General features: G+C 44.1%; 1 protein-coding gene across 26 annotated transcripts in view; it reads left to right on the top strand.

Annotated features, from left to right (window-relative positions):
- The window catches only part of Myt1l (myelin transcription factor 1 like), a 380106-nt gene that overhangs the window by 1484 nt on the left and 361838 nt on the right, over positions 1 to 16784 (top strand). For 7 of the 26 annotated variants that reach the window (XM_040730675.1, XM_040730690.1, XM_040730681.1 and 4 more), the window contains exon 1: positions 4600 to 5243. The exons of 1 other annotated variant lie outside the window; for it this stretch is intronic. The gene's annotated coding sequence lies outside the window, so the exon portion shown is untranslated. 18 more of the 26 variants (XM_040730683.1, XM_040730688.1, XM_040730687.1 and 15 more) reach the window with 8 other exon arrangements.

Genomic DNA, 16784 nt, shown 5'->3' with positions numbered 1-16784 from the left:
GCATAAATTGCCTCCGTGCAGAAGTCAGTTAGTTAAAACTCTCCTTAAAGTTGCACTTCAACATTAAATTTTATATATTTTAATATTTGTTTATGAGAGACCACTGCAGGGGTGTTTGCATGGTGGAGCAATACTTGGTACACTTTTTAAAACTCTTGCCGTGACCCCTCCTTCTCCTAATCAAACATTTAAAATATATTTTAGCTTGAGTTTAGGGAAAATAAATTAATATTAAATGTTAGTTACACAGTTGAAAGCCTCCAACTGCAAAATTTGGGCAGTTTGTGCAGATTCCTGTTATCGTGTTTTCCTCAGCAGACTAGCAGCAGGGTGGTGGCTGGATCCACGGTGTGCTCTGAAGGGCTGTGTGACCGCCTTTTGATTTCTACCTTCAGCCTTCAGATTTGTGAATCAGATCTGTCAAGTTCTGCAAATCCTCGGACAGAGCACAGTTGATTTCCCCCCTCCCCCACTCCCCAAGTTAATCACCATCTTGGTTGGCTTCCTCCTTGCCTCCCTGACATTTGACTGCTGCTAATTCACTGATTAATCTCATTAATGTGATTATAGCAGGATTTGGAGCTGGCCGCCATTGTTCTGTAGACAGTGCTATTCAGGCTGAGCACTTTCCACCCCATTCAGTTTGCTGTGATTTTTCAAAGGCTGGTGGAGGGAGCCATTGTGATAGGGCTTCCTGGCCTCCTTTCAGCACCGGGAGCTGTCCATGGCAGATAGCAATTGGATTCAGCAGCGACTTCCTACAGGTTCACTGCCGATGTGAAAATGGCTCTCACTTTCATCACCTTAATGACAGTGCTCACTGAGGTAGAAGTCGAGCGGTGTTTATGGTCACAATTGGATGTTTTGAAGATGGTGGCAGCCCAGATCTGTAGCTGATGGCTTTTTAAAAAATTTATGTTATAAAGACATTGCAGCTGCTGTTGCATGCACATGTTTATAAATATCAGACACATGAATCTGCCAAAAATAATTCATGTGATTTTGGGCTCTAAAACGGCAAACATTACTACTTTGGAAGTGGACGCTGTTTACCTCAATGTGCCTGGTTATTAATACAATTTAATTTTTTTGAAAACATGAGCCAGGGTTACCTGGTACATTAGGGCAGGAAGTACACATCATACGAACATTTTTTATGTAGTGAAACTTGCACCCAGAGCAACAACCAATGCCAGCTCCATGTATCTGTGTTTGAAGCTGAGGCCAGGGTTGAGGCCCAATAACTTGGGAACACTTATGACTGATACACAAAATTTCTTAAAGGAACATGAGCCTACAGTTTTCCTTTGGAATATGTAGCTGTATGAACTCTGTTTAAAAGCATGTAGTTATGACTGAGGGGGTCATTTCTCATTGATGTGGCATCCTTAATATTCCTGCCATGCTTTATAGCCAGTTGAATTTAATTTTTACTCTTTTAAAATTTTTGACTTTTAGTCATTGTTGCAAATTATCTCACTCTTCCATGATACCTGTTCACTTTCTTTACCAACTTTCAAAAATAAATTTAAATAAAAGTTATTTTCAAATATTCAACTTTTAAAGCTTTTTCTATTTGTTACTATCATATATATATAATTTTAAAACAATGAATATGTAATCTGAGTATCAGTTTGCTTTGTTAGCTCTATTTAGAAACATACCACATGTACAACTTTAAAAAAATGATTATATATGAGGGAAATTTTGCTAACAAAATAATATTTTAAATGTCACAAGTCTAAACTAGGCATCCCATGCCCACCTGAAAGTCAATCTACTTTGATGGAGACTTGTTTTTTTTTTAAAAAAATACATATTATCCCTTCTAACACACTGCTTACTTACTATGCATTTCAGTGGCTGCACTTGAAACTCCAAACAACTTCAAGTTTTATTCAGTCTTATGTTAAAAAAATTCACTTTATGGAACAAGAGAAAATAATGAGGTTACCTTGGTAGGGAAGCAATCTGCCATGAACTTGAACTTGAGCTCAACTGGCTGCCCTCTTTCCTCAAGGGCCATGTTTTCTAATCAATAACTAGTTTTTCAAATGCATCTAATATTTGTCCATAAAGCCTGCAGAGTCCCCCAGAATCTGTCCAGGAAGCAAGTGAGTGACAGGTGAGACAGCCCCAGGTAGCTCTGCTCACTGCAGTGTTCAGTGTTTCCTTTCATGTTTTTAAGAACCTCTCTCTCTTCTCTTTTAAAAATGGCATTAAGTAGCATTCCTTGACAAAAGAAATAGGAGGTAAACTTGAACAAAAACTTGCAAAACATTAACATGTGTTTCACAAAGCTAAGTTCCGTCCCTCTGCATGATACAATGCCTCAAATGGCACCCATCTATATGGATTCCAGACTAACTAACCATAGCTGATACCAAAAACTTAAAGAATAAAGTGGTATATGTGTGTTTTGTTTTAGTATGTGTGTGTGTGTGTCGGGGGGGTGATATCTAAATAACATATACAGCTAGTATTTTTAACAAGCACTTTAAGTTGGCATAACCTATCTATTCATATAATGCCTAAAATGGTCGTAATTGGCACTGGGAGTAATATTAAGGATTGTACTTCTTGTCATTTATTGTGTGCTTTTTTTTTCTGACATCAGATGATTTGGGGGAAACAACTCTACATTTTCCCATTAGTAGGCTATGTTTCAATGCTGTGTGATTCAGTCTGAAGTATCTTTGTGTTCTCTTCCCCTTCTCAACCCTCTCTCCCTCTCTCTTCTGGCCTCCTGGCCCCTCTTTAACTCTGTCCCTGTTTATCTAACAGCCCCTCTCTCTCCTGTCTCTGTCTCCTCCACACCTGCATTGTTCCAGCACACACAATGACAATGAAAGTGCTTTTTTTTTAAAGCATTGACATTCTAATGAGCCCTCAGGGTATCTGCAGAAGTAATCAGAGATGGCAGAGAAAATGTAATTCAGGTGTTAGAAAACTAGAGAGAATGCATACATGCTTATTTATTGTATGAAGGAGACACTGAGCAACCTTGCTGCCTCGGGCTGCTGGGCAGGAAGGGAATGTTGTGAATGCTACAGCTCTCTCTGTGAAAGAAAAAGGACCATGTGGGCATTACTGGGGGAGTAGGGAAGGGGAGGGAGGTGCTCCGATGGCAGTGGACAGTGTATTGTCTGTGGGAAGATGGAGGGAAACTGGGTGTCCCCAGCAAGCCTCCTTGTGGAGAGCACTGAAAAGGGAGCCAACAGTACCCTGTGTAGTAACCACGCGCCAGGCACATGCTCTTCAGAGGAATTACCTCTGAGAGCAAGAAGAGGGTGTTCCTGGGACCTTGGGACTGCTGTCAGTCAGTCTCCCTCAGAAACCAGTCTGCACTGTGCCTATGGAGGCCCCCAGTGGCTGATCTGCTGGCTCTGCCTTGCACTCCCGTGCACAGGACTGACGGTGTGGGTCCTGACAGGAGGGGTGGAGGGAATGCAAACACGGAGGGATCTGTGACCACACGTGCCTGGGGCTCTCCATGGCAGCTGAGGAGCTGCATGGGTGAGACAGACTGCTGAGGAGGACTTGCTGATGGCCACCAACTCTTCTGCAGAGAGAGGTACTTCTTCCCTTTCATTTAAAGGGGACATGTGGTTGCTTATTTGCCTGGCTGCTGCAGCGTCCAACTCTCCGGAGTGATTTCTGATAGTCTCTTAAGTACTCTCCACAGCCATTTCTCCACCTGCCTGGACACCTTCCACTCTTGTTTGGTTGCACACTATGACAGAATGGCAGGGTTTGGGGTACAAAGGGCTAACAACAGACTCCCCTGGCCACAGCTGCCTCTCAGGTAAACATGCCTGTGGGTTGCTGGTTTGAAATCTTCCCAGAGTTATTCTCACTGTTCAAGGTAGCTTCCAGGGGAGGGGAGGGAGGTACTAAGCAGCCTTTATGATTTAGTGTGCCTTTACAGTGTGCTGAGGGGCAGGGTGGGAGCAGGGGCAGCTACTACCACAGAAAAGCATTTGTTGCTTGTGTCAGTAGTCATTTATAAAATCAGCACTTAGAAATTAAAACAAAAATAAAAAGAAAATGTGCTACAGAAAGTCATATAGCTGTGTTCTCTTTTGTGTTTTTTGGCATCTTATTGGGTCTGTTCTTTTTTGGTATAAACTTTTTCTGTTTTCTTCAAGTGATACTAATACTGGTATCATGGGCTGGCAATGCTGAAAGTTACTCAGAGAATAGTTCTGCCTCTTGTTTTAAAAGAAAAGGATAAAAAGGAGCGTGTGCCGCCAGAATGGGATAATGTAATGTGGCTGGCAAGCCAGGGACTCTGTAGGAACCCCTTCGTTAACTCTCTGGTGCCCGCTCTCCCGTCTTAAGAAGTGGCAGGGAGGCCTGGGTGCTTTTCTGTTTTTGTTTTGATGTGTAGCCGTAGTTCCAGTGAAAACACCAAGGTTCTGCTGACTTTGGTGAGATTTTCTTGGACCAAGATATGCATTTACCATAACGTCAAAGATAGGGGAGATTTTCTGAGATACATCACCTAGCGGGTAGCAGCCAACAGCCAGCCTGCGTATTTACAGTTCTCATCTATTACATTAAATACAGCACTGCACATCATAGGCTCTGCTCTAGAGATTTAGAGGCCTGTGGGTACAGTGTAGGAAGCACACAGCACACATCCCAATCTTGCCTGACTGCTGAAAGCCTAGTAAACAGGAAGGCTAGAAATTACTGGTTTTAACTCACAGCTTTTAGGTTGAGAAGCATCTAGATGAGCGATGAAGTTAGGGTTTGAGGAAATGGCTGCGTTTTGTATTGCTTAAAAGGACTGCAGCCCGAGCGGGGTAAGTCAGCAGGATGCTCCCGGTGTGCCTCTGCGGCAGCGATGTGGTCTCTAAGGAAACCTGTGCCTGATGCTCGCAGCCTGGGCAGTGCTGGCGGCCCAGGGCCGTCTGTCTGCTGCCTGCTGATGGAGGCTGCGCCGCATCCACCAGGCAGGGCTCTGCACGCATGCCCGTCTTCCCCGGCGTTTAGTGGTGTCAACTTATTAATTTCCATCTTCGACTTCAGGCCTGTTAGTTTCCTGTCTGAAAGCATTATTACTTTTGTCCATGTGGCAAAATAATTAGCATACAGATGAGAAGTGGCCCCGTGTCTGCGCGCCGATAGAGAGAAGATGCGCGGTTCGAAGTTGATTGGATGAATGGCGAACAAATGGTGGGCGTTCAAAAGCATTAGAAGAGTTTTGTAGTCGCGGAGCAGGCTGGAGAATTTTCTGGGTGAGTCCCTAAGATGGAAGGCAGGGGTGGCTGCCGTGGGAAGGACTGCCTGTCAGAGGCTGGCTTAGCTGAAGGTGCGGAGAGGGACTGCAGACTCAGAGAATCCATTCTTCAGGTTTCTCTTTGAAATCCCCTCCAGGTAAATGAGTCCTGTTGTTTCTGGAGCCGTGGCTGCGCTTCCCAAAGTGGAGCAAAGTTCAACTCTTAAGGGCAGTAACAAAAGAATGGTCTTTTTGCTGGTGCGTGGGGGGGCCTCTTCATCCATCTTCGGTGCATAAGTGTGAAGTGAAAATTAACTGTTTAGAGATTAGTGTTTTCAGAAATTTACAGCAGCCATTATTCAACGTGTTTAATTAATATTTTCTGGGACACTGTATGGAGACCAGCAGAATTAGCAAATGTTGTTTTGATGAAAGCCCAGATGTAATTAGTTTTGACTAGTATATATTTTTCATAGCTGGAAGGAGGTTTTAGTCTCATTTAACCAGTTACTTATTGGGGACATAGAAACTGAACTGATGTTTTTGTAGAACTGTAGGATGCAGCGGCGGCAGGAGGTGGGGGGGTGGGGGTGTTAAATGAGTACAACCTTTGATACTGAGTTGTTTTCAGAAAAAAATGAGATTTTTTTTTCAAATCTGTTTTCTGAGTTCATAAGTAATAATAAAGCTTCCTGGAGCCCTGAGTTTCTATTGTCAACAGTGGCACAGATTTCTTATATAATTCTGGGACTACCATGCTGGAGCATGGGTGTTTCAAAATTCAGTTCAAGATGCTTGGGGAGGGGGCAGTCACTGATGAAGAGTCCTTCCCTGTGTTAAGGATTCCTAGCCTCCTTAGAGGGAAAGGTTCACATTTTAACTGACCTAATTATTTAGTTTGTTTTTGAAGTCAAACTTCAGTAGAAACCATGATCTTTTGACTGTATTCCTGTAGTTTCATGGGTATTTTGGTGCATGTCATGCTGTCGTTTTGATTTTTTTAAAAGAGCTTTCCCTGAGTGTTTGCTATACTTTCGACATGACAGTGAATGTGTGACTTTAAATACTACTTTTGGGGGAGGTGGATGGGTGTAATTTGTCCTATTTCACAAAGCATGCCTTGATTAAAAATGAAAACCACAAATACCTTCAGTGAGCCCAAGCCTCAGGTGTGACCACGCTGGAAGCAGAACAGAAAACTTGTCTCTGATCATTTCCTTGGCCAAATTGCAAGTTTCTGGATATTCGCATTAAGATGTATTATTTTTTGCATAATAGGAAAATTCTGTTTTTCTATGAATGCATATGGATATACAAATGTTTTTCTTCCTATTGCATTTTTTAAATTAGCTAGTTAGCTAGAATGGGGGGGGCGACAGGGGGAACTCAGGTTTTAAATGTCTAGTCCAAAGTAACGAATACTCAGGAGTTCTCCTTTTCATGTGCTCCTATCTAGAGGGAGGCTGCTCTGTACACTCTTCCCCCATGCAGGCTTCCTTTCGGAGTTGAGCCCATCTCTATGGGCAAAATAACTCTTTTGTTGTCTGGTTATAACTTTCTTGGAGCACACATCAGCCTTTCTTTTTTTAACCTCTTCTTGACCATTTAGAAGCAGGGAACCCCTTGAATATCACTTTCACGAGGCTTCCTTTGTGCCTGGCTGCCTCTCACAGGTGAAGTCCATTTTTTTAAGGGCAACAATTATGTCACAGGAGTTTCCACTTGAGGGAGTTACTTTTGCCGCTTGTAGTCCTGTCAGTTCTCAAGGCTCCTTGCAGTTGATAAGGGCTTGATCCAAAGACAATGAGATGTCCCCCAAGAGCTGTAAATGTGTTCATGTGAGTCAGCCTGAAAAATGTGATATTTCTAAGGGGACTTTTTTATTTTTAATTTTTAACTTTTCCTATAAGGTTGAATATCAACTTTGGGAGAGATTGCGACCTCCCACAGCTAAATCATGTAATTCATCCATGAGATTCCAAATGCCAGGTGCCTGCCTTCACTGCTCCGTGGGCAGTGGTCACACTGGGGGGAATCTGCATCTCAGGAGCCCTCTGCCACATGTGCTGCCCGTAGGGCTCCTACTGCTTATGAACAGGAAAAAAAAAGTCAACAGTTTTCTTTCAAAATGTCACTTGACCTTATTTTCTTTAAGATTCCGTGCTGTGATGTTTTTTGCACACTAAAGAGAATGTGCTGAGTCCTCCCATGGCTTTTAAAGTGTAAAACATGTATATTTTTAAGGCTGCTGGGGTAAGAGTGTTGTGTGTAGGCTGTAATATCTGAGTCGTTAGGTTAATCCGTGCATCCTGTAAACCTGCCTTAGATGTATGTGTGCACTCATTAATGCCATTGTAAGAACTTCGTGACTCTATACTGTGTTCTGTCTGAAGTCCGGTGGTTCAGGCAGCACACTCCCTCAAACTGCCTTGAGAAAACCACCCTGATTGAGCATTTGTGTCAGATGTTTTCAGGTAGAGTGTCAAGCTTGGAAGTCTAAATCAGACAACTCGGGGATGAATCCTTTATTGGAGAGGTGTTTCTTTTGGTGCACCAGCCAGGATTTTCATTACAGGATTTCCAGCTCCAGCATGGCCTTGAGCAGCACCTCAGCCATTGTCTAAACTGAACCGTAGTGTGTTCTAATCTGCACTCATAAGAATCAGCACCATTCCTCAGTTCGGGGGCTCCTAAGTCCCTGAATCCCATAGGCAGGGGACTTTAAATCCATGGCTGACTTTAAATCGGTACTGTCTCCTCTCGCTGGTCTACATATTCCCCGAGCCTGTGCCATCTGAGCAGAAGCTGAATGCACAGTGCACTGTCGCCATGAAACAATGCTAGCCAGACTGGTGGTGGAAATAATCCAGTCTGCAGGGCACCCCATAGAGAGCCATCAAACCGAGTCTGCTCTGGAGCTGTCTATAGAGTGTGAACATTCAGAAATCAATGCTGCATCTGCTGGTGGACCCTCAGGTTCCCTGAAACCCCCACCTGCCTAATGCATCTGGGCAAGAGCTTTCAGAAGCCAGCTTCCTTCAGGATAAATTTAATATGTCTTGAGGGCCAGGCGCAAGCAAATTGATTCTATCTCTGCAGCAGGAACACTCGTAAACATCTGTAAGGGTACAGATCCTCGGCAACTCCAGGATGAGAGGATGCTATTTCGTGAAATTTTCCAAGCCTACTCCCTTCATACCTCATGCCAGCGTGGCATTTTTTAATTAGGAAGTTGATTAAAAAGGGCATGGCAGACCAGGATGTATGGTCCTTTGGCATTCATCCAGCTGTTTGTTGATGGAATGGTGCAAGGCATTGCTCATCACCCATCTCAGGAAAGAGAGTTGGGGTTGTTACAGGGCAGAGGGGTGGTAAGAATGGGGCAGCCCTGCACTATGTTCTGAAGGTAGTTGGTTGTGGCTTCCTCTGTGCAAAGCCTTCCTGCAGACAGACTAGCCAGCTTCTTCCATGACCCGGGTCACGTGCGCTTTGCAGATACCTGGGAACACCGGGCAGCTCTGTGTAATACACTGAGGAATTCTGGGCTTCTGGATTTCCAGTAGTCGATAGGAAAAGTCACAATTGTTTGCATTTTCTGCATGGACATCTCTTTCGGTCACATTTCCTGTAGACTGCCATCAGCAGTGATGGCTCTTCTAATCTCTGTGATGCAACATTGTTAGTTAGCCTCAATTGTAACTGGTTTTGTTTGGGCTGGGTTTTTCTTTCTTTCTTTCTTTTAAGGAAATACTTTTCTTTACAGGATCTTTTTAGAGCTTGAAGTGTATTATCACAGGAATAAAATTTTATGCCTACTTGTAGTGTTCCCATGGCTAATGTGGTGTGAATAAGCACCCTGTTATGAATTTAACCCTGTCCATCCTTCTCATTGTCTGAACACTTCCAGAGATCAAGTGTGCCCAAGAAAGTAGGAACACATTAGCAGCTAAGACTGACACTGAGACCCCCCAGCTGAGGGAGGGACCCTGGGGCTTTTACGTGACCTCGAGGGAACTGCTCAAGGCTCAAGACAGGGGACACAGGGAGATGTCTTCACTCCAGTGGGACTGATCAGCTGATTGGCAGCCAGCCTGCCTTTGTTCTCTTCCCCTACCCTGAAACTCGGGGCAAGTTTGCTCATTATTTTTAGATTCTATGTTTTAGGAAAGTTCAGTGATAGATTACCAGCAGTCAGCAGCCATGATGGGCAGCCTTCTTCTTAATTTCAGTTTCTTCTCCTAGTCAACATTGGAGATGAAGAGTGTGGCTTCTTAAAGGCAGTTTCTCCTTTCACTCTCATGCCACTGATGGAAAATCTATGCAATGCACACACCTTACACTCCTACTGTGTGCAGAGCCAAGAGGCATTCTGTGGGTAGTTAGGACCTAAGTATCTGTCTGTCTGCCCAGATGCTGACAAAAGGGGACAATGGAGCCTGCAGGGCAACTTTCCCCTGAATAGATTTGGAAATAGATACTTACTCTTCTGACCTAAGCAGATTGTTTCCTCTCCTGGGCAGTGAGTACTTTGGTGGTCTTCCTGAATATTAGCATAATTACATAGCATCACATAACTGTATTTCTCTATCAATCACATATTGGGGTGTACCCCCTTCTCATATGAACTAGAACTGAAAGTTAAGCATTTTTGTGGGTTCTGGAAAGCTGCTCTTCTCTTCCATGGTTCCACTCACATGGGGCAGAGAGTCAATGTGACAAACCTTTTCTCATTTGAGAATACGAGACAGTAAACAGAATGGTGTTTTGAAGAAGGAGTATTGGTAAATGTCAGATGTCTGCTTCTCGTTTTCTGGACATGTTAAAGCTGTGGATATCAGGGATCAACAACAACTTTGAGTGGGGTGGGGTTAAGGTCTCTATTTGCTAACTGAGGCCCAACCTTCCAGCAGACAGATAGACCTCTGGGCTGTCCGCCATCCCTGCTAGATGTACAATATGAACTGCCCTGTCGCTGTGTAGCCTGCTGAAGAGCCATTGGCTACAGAAGCCTCTGGCAGCAGGAGGAGGAGAATTCAAACAAGTTGGTCAGGCATTTAGACTCTCTGACAGGAGCGACCCACTTGCCATCCTGCAGACTCTACTGAACTAACCTGTAGGATCAGGGTTAAAATCCTGCCATTAAATCCTCTAACAGATAAGTGTGGTTAGAGTTTGGTCTTTATATTCTTTTGGAGTATAGAAAGACAAGTACTGCCAGCATCAGAGAGCCACATATCTTTTCTTAAGGCTGGAATTCTATTGCATAAAGCAAGAGGTTTGGGTGGCTGCTGGCTGCTCACATATGACAGAACAGAAATCCTAACCAAGCACTTAGGTAGAGTCTAGTTTCATTCTTATTTGTCATTTGTCTTTCATGGGATGTTTGACTCTAAACTAAAATTTATAACATTCTCGTTGAGCTCTTCAGAGCCTCCCAGTGTCCTTTCCTGTAATTCTAAGAGAAGTCATGGAGGCCTTGCTGCCCAAATATTCTTTGGCTAATTTGTTGTTACTGGGATATTGTTAGCTCCAAAACAACCCTTCTCCCTCAGAGACCCACATTGCAAGCCAAGCTGTGTCATGTCAGTCCCCCAGAGACATGTTGGCACACCTGTTTACAAATGGGTTGGGCCACCTGTTCCTTCAGCTCCAGAGTTAATGATCAGGAAAAGGGTCTGATCACTAGGATCATGTGAGTGGTAGACATCCATTGTGAGACAACAGGTTCCTTCTCACGCACAATGCCAGTAACTGTCTAGTCAATTGTGAGTAAGTTTTGAAATATACTCAACCTGTAATCATAGCCTGAATTACAAACATCAGCGATCCAGGGGAACTAGACGTGGCGTGTATGTCAGAAACGGTTCAGCCAATGGAATCTGACCATCTCATCATTTGCATTTTTAAAACGAAGCAGATGCAGATGAAAGTTTCCCTTTGCTGTAAAGATGCTGCTGAGGCAAAGACTGCTTGGAACGTTGGCACCAGCAAACGGCAGTATCAATAGACAGGTTAACATGATGGGGGGCATTTTCATGGGGTTCTATCCTTAGACAAAGAACTACAGCAGTGGCTAATGGCTGCTCTTGGAGGGAGAGCTGGCCTCTCCCAGGGATGAACCCCCTTATTTGGTTGTCCAATGCGGTGTGAAATCACACACACACACACACACACACACACACACACACACACACACACGAGCAACAAAAACAGACTCAGAAGGTTGTATTTGTTTGTCTATGCACACACATACATATGTATGTGACAATAATAAAGAAAAAGAGGCTATTACTTTAAGAGGGAGACAAGTGAAGGACTAGAAGAAGGAAAGGAAAGGGAAAGTGATGTAATTATATTGTAATTAAAAATCATACTTTTTTTCCTTACAAAGGTCTCTAGTAAAACAAACAAAAATATCCTTGCAGCCTTGCACAGGTCTGCCTATCTCCAGTGTGACTTACCTTTTGCTTCCTCTTGTGACTAGGAAACGTGCAGTTGGGGCCACGTGTTGTTGTTGTCACCTCCATCTTTTTTGGCTTTTATTTGCAGTCCTGGTTGCTTCTGCCTCTGGGTTTTGTTTATCAAAGGGCAGGCAGGAGGGCTTGGAATGTAATTAAATATCTTCCTTTCCTGAATTCGCTGGTCCTTACCAAGAGTCAGAAAACTCACTCATTCCTGGCTTGATTCAGTCATCTGAACTGTGTGTGCACTGTACTTTTCCAGCTAATTCTTCAGGAGGTTAGAAATGACCCCTCACCATCATTGATTATTTGTCTATGAGCTTCCACCAGAAGGCATTTTTACCAAGTACCAAACAGGTAGCCTTCCCCTCTAGTTTTATCTGCTTCCATGTCCCTTTGACTTTCAAGGTGACATTTCCTTCAGTAGTTCATTTGGCATGACCCGGAGCCCATTTGGGAGGTGCTGGCTGAAGGCAGTGTGTGGTACTCTGGCTTCCCACAAGACTTGGGGGTGACTTTGACCACATCAACTCAACGGCCATCTCTTTGTGTTGTTTCAGAGGAGGGAATGGAGTTTGCCACTTCCCAAATCCCTTTCCAATGGGCACTGCTAGAAGGAAGGCAGAAGCCTGGAGCACCTGCATCAGGGATTCACGTGGGAGATGGCCCAGGGCAGCCTCACAGAGGCCAGGGAAATTACTTTAGGTCATGTAGAAAAAAAACAACCCCATGAAACTTCCATGTGCCAGAGCATTAGCTTAGTCTTACTGTCCTTCCTTTGTCAATTTTATCTGCTGTATGCCTGTGACTTCAAATAAAGTCACACGTTTGACAAACATTCCTTTATGACAACTGTAGGTAGACAGACCTTCTGACAGAAATCACAGGTGCACATATTGAGATGGTTCTGGGGGGGGTCGCCTTCTGGTTTCTCTCAGCTCCATCACTCCAAGGGTCTTTCTTGTAAGCAAGCAAATAAAGTGACTGACTTGGACTTAGCAAAGCAGTCCACCATCTTTGTGGCTTACCGTTCCTTTCAGAGGTGGTATTTAGGGTATGCATGGGTTAATGGGAACACATTTTTAGTAACTGTAATCAGTTTCACAAGCCACGTCCTAATTCTGATAGCCTAAAGTACACACACACACACACACACACACACACACACACACACACACACACACACACAAGAACCTGTGGGTGCAAAGAAACACCACTATTTACCATTGCAGCCAGCTTCTGGTTCAGCAGCATCTCATGTGTGCTATGGTATGTCTGCAGAGTACCCCAGTGAAACATATATCATGTTGCCTGTACTGGGGAAGGACACAGCATAAGGGAGTCAGGCCCCAGGCAGGGTAGAAAACCCTCACATCACCCATGACCATGACTAGGGTTGTGGAACCTCTCCAGGATATTGGTACTGGTGGCTTTTAAAATAAGCTGAAAGAGTGGGTGGGGGGAAACTGAGCATGGCTAGGTAGGAGCAAAGGCCTTGGTACTTCTAGACAGGAATGAGTAGCTGTATATTTCACAACGCCTGAAGAAAGGAGTTTGAATGTTTCTGTCAGGAAGAAAGGGGTTTGACATGAGACAACCAGCTTCGATGTGAACTAACCCTACCCAGTGAACACCTACCCATCAATGTCACAGGCTACCCCTAATATATGTGTATGTTCATGCATCAATTTTAAATTGGATAGTTTTTAAGGATCCACATCCAATTTAGGAAAATCATTCAACCCTTCAAAAAAAGTCAAAGTGTGGCGCAGGGAACTTCTGTCTGCATACTGGGGAATAAATCTCATCCTAGAAGGGGGTGAGAAGAAGCAACTAAGCACTGTCAGAATTTGCTCTCCTTTTGAGATTAGAAAGCACAGGTAAAATTTGCTGGCCATACAGATAGGAGTTTTCTACTCAAGTCTCAGTTTTGGTTAAGGGGGCCAATTAGTATCAAATGTTCAGTACTGTTGAGTGACCAGGATCAACACTCTGTGACTCAAGTCCAAGCCAGACACGCATTACAGTAAGAAACTAATGAAAGGGGACTCTCAGTAAATCAGCTGTGGACAAAAGGAATACAATCCCAATGTCTTTACCAAATCCATCACACTGAAATCTCCCTAGGCACTATCAAAGGCTGCAAGACATCAGGCATTCTTGCCACCTGCCTCCTTTCAAAATGCCTTCAAAAATGCTGTAACTTCTACCTAAACACATGCTAACCTCATTGCTGATTAACTACATAGGTAACTAAATGATTAAACCTTAGCCTTGCAGTCTCCATGAGCAGGTTCCATTTTTGGAGATTTTTTTATTTTAATTTTAAATAGCTTGTTTTACATGTCAACTTATGTTTATTTTTTGAGTATGTGTGAGTGTATGCATGTATGTATGTGAACCACAGGCATGCTTAATGTTTTTGAAGACCAGATGAGGGCATCACATCCTCTCAGACTGGAGATGAGATGGTTGTGAGTCACCATGGCCGGTGCTAGAAGTTGGTCCTGGGTTCTCCCTGAGAGCCACAAATCCTCTTGACTACTGAGCCATGTTTCCAGCAGCTGAGCCAACTCTCCAACTTGTGAGCTGCAAAAATTTAAGAAGATAATGAAATGGGGCTGAGGAAATGGATGGCTCAGTCAGTAAAGTACCTGAAAGTGCAAGGATCTGAACTTGGATTTCCCCAGCACTCACCTGAAAAGCTAAGCATGGTGGCGTGCATCTCAGAAACAGAAGAGCCCCGGGGACTCACCAGTCAGCCATTCTAGTCAATCAATGAGAGATCCTGTCTCAAAAACTAAGGTAGAAAGCAACTGAGGAAGATACTTGACATCAATCTCTGGCTTCCACATGCCTACTCACTAATGTGCACACATAGAAGCACATGCACACACACACACACACACACAGATATATAAATGAAATAAAATAATGGAAATAGGTACTTTTTCATTGTTCTGCAAATCTTTATGTGCATCTGGGACATCCTTCTGAGAGGCATGTTACAAAGATCTATTTTTTTTAAAAACAATCTCAATAGCAGGGCAAGGGCAAAGTCCCAGAACTGCTTGCCTATTGAGACACAAGGGTAGGCGAGCTGTTCAGTGTGGGTTTCAAAATAGCTCTCAGCTTAGAAAGAACTCCTGATTTCAAAGTAAGACTAACTTTATACATGGTTTGCAGAATAGTGACTCCACAAGCAATGGTATAAAAGACACTTGTTTAGTATTTTCCAGGTTGGACCACAGCAGTAGTATGAAGCATCTCCCTACTCTCTTGTCATTGGGTGCCTCTTCCTGACATCTCTCAGTAAGGATCAGACAGGCTTTCTTCCTTCCTCTTTACACACTCATAACTTCTTTAAAATAATGCTTATTTGGCTAAGCATGTTGGTGCAGGCCTGTCATTCCAGCCACTCTACTGGGGAGGCCAACACCAAATCATCACATGTCGAGTCCAATGTAGCTGCTTAGAGAGACATGGTCTTAAAGTGTCAGCAAGACCATGGGAGGCGTAGCTCAATGGTGGAATATCTGCCTGACCTGTGGAAGACACTGGGGTCAGTCTCAGTATCACACACAAAAATCAAGGATCTTAGTCATGTCAGCAAAACCTTCTTCAAATTATCTGCTTTCGGATCCTTCTTAATGTAAACAAGCATTCCCTAAACCAGGCATTGGGCCCTCTGCAGGAACTCCTAAGTGAGCTGTTGCTATGCACCAGTTCAGGATGGCTCAGACACATAGGATGGAAGAATGTGTTGAATTCTTGGTTTTCACATAAGCCAAGATCTCCAGAAAGTGGCATACCATGTTTCATAAGCATAGTTTCTGTGTGTTTATATATGTTATGTGTGTGGGTGTTTGTATGTGTGCACATGCCAAGTGTGTATACATGTGTACATATTCGTTTCAGGCTCCAAGCTCGTTGCTGCCCCAATTTCTCTACCCTGTTCCTTGGAGCTCAATCCACCTCCAAGTCAACCTTCTTGAGCTTCATCTGCTATTTGCAAGTGGCAGCCATTCATCTACTGGCTGACTCAGCAACAAAGACGTAATCTTTACTGTACAACCTCCTCTTCTCTACCTGATTCTGGCCAGAGCCAGAGCCTTCCCTTATTCCCATATGTTAGTGTTCCTCCTTCTACTTTTCTGTTCCACACCTTCTGATGAAATGTCAGAGAAAGTATGTAATACACACACACACACACACACACACACACACGAGAGAGAGAGAGAGAGAGAGAGAGAGAGAGAGAGAGAGAGAGAGAGAGAGAGAGGGAGAGAGGACAGACAGACAGACAGAGATAGAGAGAGAACTGTGGGCAGTGAAAATTCTCAGTAATCCCTATGTGCCTGCCATAGTGTCACATGAAGGTGTGTGACAGGGACCAGTCCCAAAGTGGAAGAAGGTAGGAGAGTGACAGGAAGATGACTCTGCCCCCTTTGTTCCCATTAGACCCTCCTTTCGACAGCTCCCTCTCCAAACCCAGGCTGCAGGCTCTTCTCCACTGCCCTCCTTAAGGTCAGACTGCCCCCCCTTCCCCCAGAAGCACTGTTTTATGCTCAGCCCTTGGAACTGACCAGTAAGACTCATACACGTTGCAGGAGCTAATGCGAGGGCCTTACTACTATAAGGAAACACATTTGGAACCCCACCTGCTTGGACATGCCCACTAACACCTGGGACAGAGGCACACTTCTTCACTGATGACCCAAGGTGTTGCAGAACTGATTGGAACTGGGTGGAAGATTCGAACTTTTCTGATAAAGTGTGGCTGCTAGAAAATGCTTCACTATGGACATCTGTCCATGAAGCCTGGTACCATATGTACACTGATATTGGCTTTACTGTGCATCTCCCATCTTGCAACCCCTTTCCACACTAGATAAGGAGAGCTTGGGGATGTTTGTCAGACGAGGCAGAGCAGCAGCCTCATCCAGGACACAGATGCCTACTATACCAGCGCAGAAGTCACAGGCTGGGTACAGATGTGTATGTCTAGCTCCAGGGTGCTGCCTTGGGGGAAGTGCTACGGGAGAGCTGTAGAGTGAATGGTCTCTTACTTCCTTAGGCTATCAGCTTAGCTCTGGCAT

This window comes from Mesocricetus auratus, unplaced genomic scaffold, assembly GCF_017639785.1.
Source record: "Mesocricetus auratus isolate SY011 unplaced genomic scaffold, BCM_Maur_2.0 Super-Scaffold_100024, whole genome shotgun sequence".
In the NCBI taxonomy this organism is placed as follows: domain Eukaryota; kingdom Metazoa; phylum Chordata; class Mammalia; order Rodentia; family Cricetidae; genus Mesocricetus; species Mesocricetus auratus.
The sequence above is the reverse complement of the archived record's forward strand: the minus strand, read 5'-3'. Positions and strand labels throughout refer to the sequence as shown.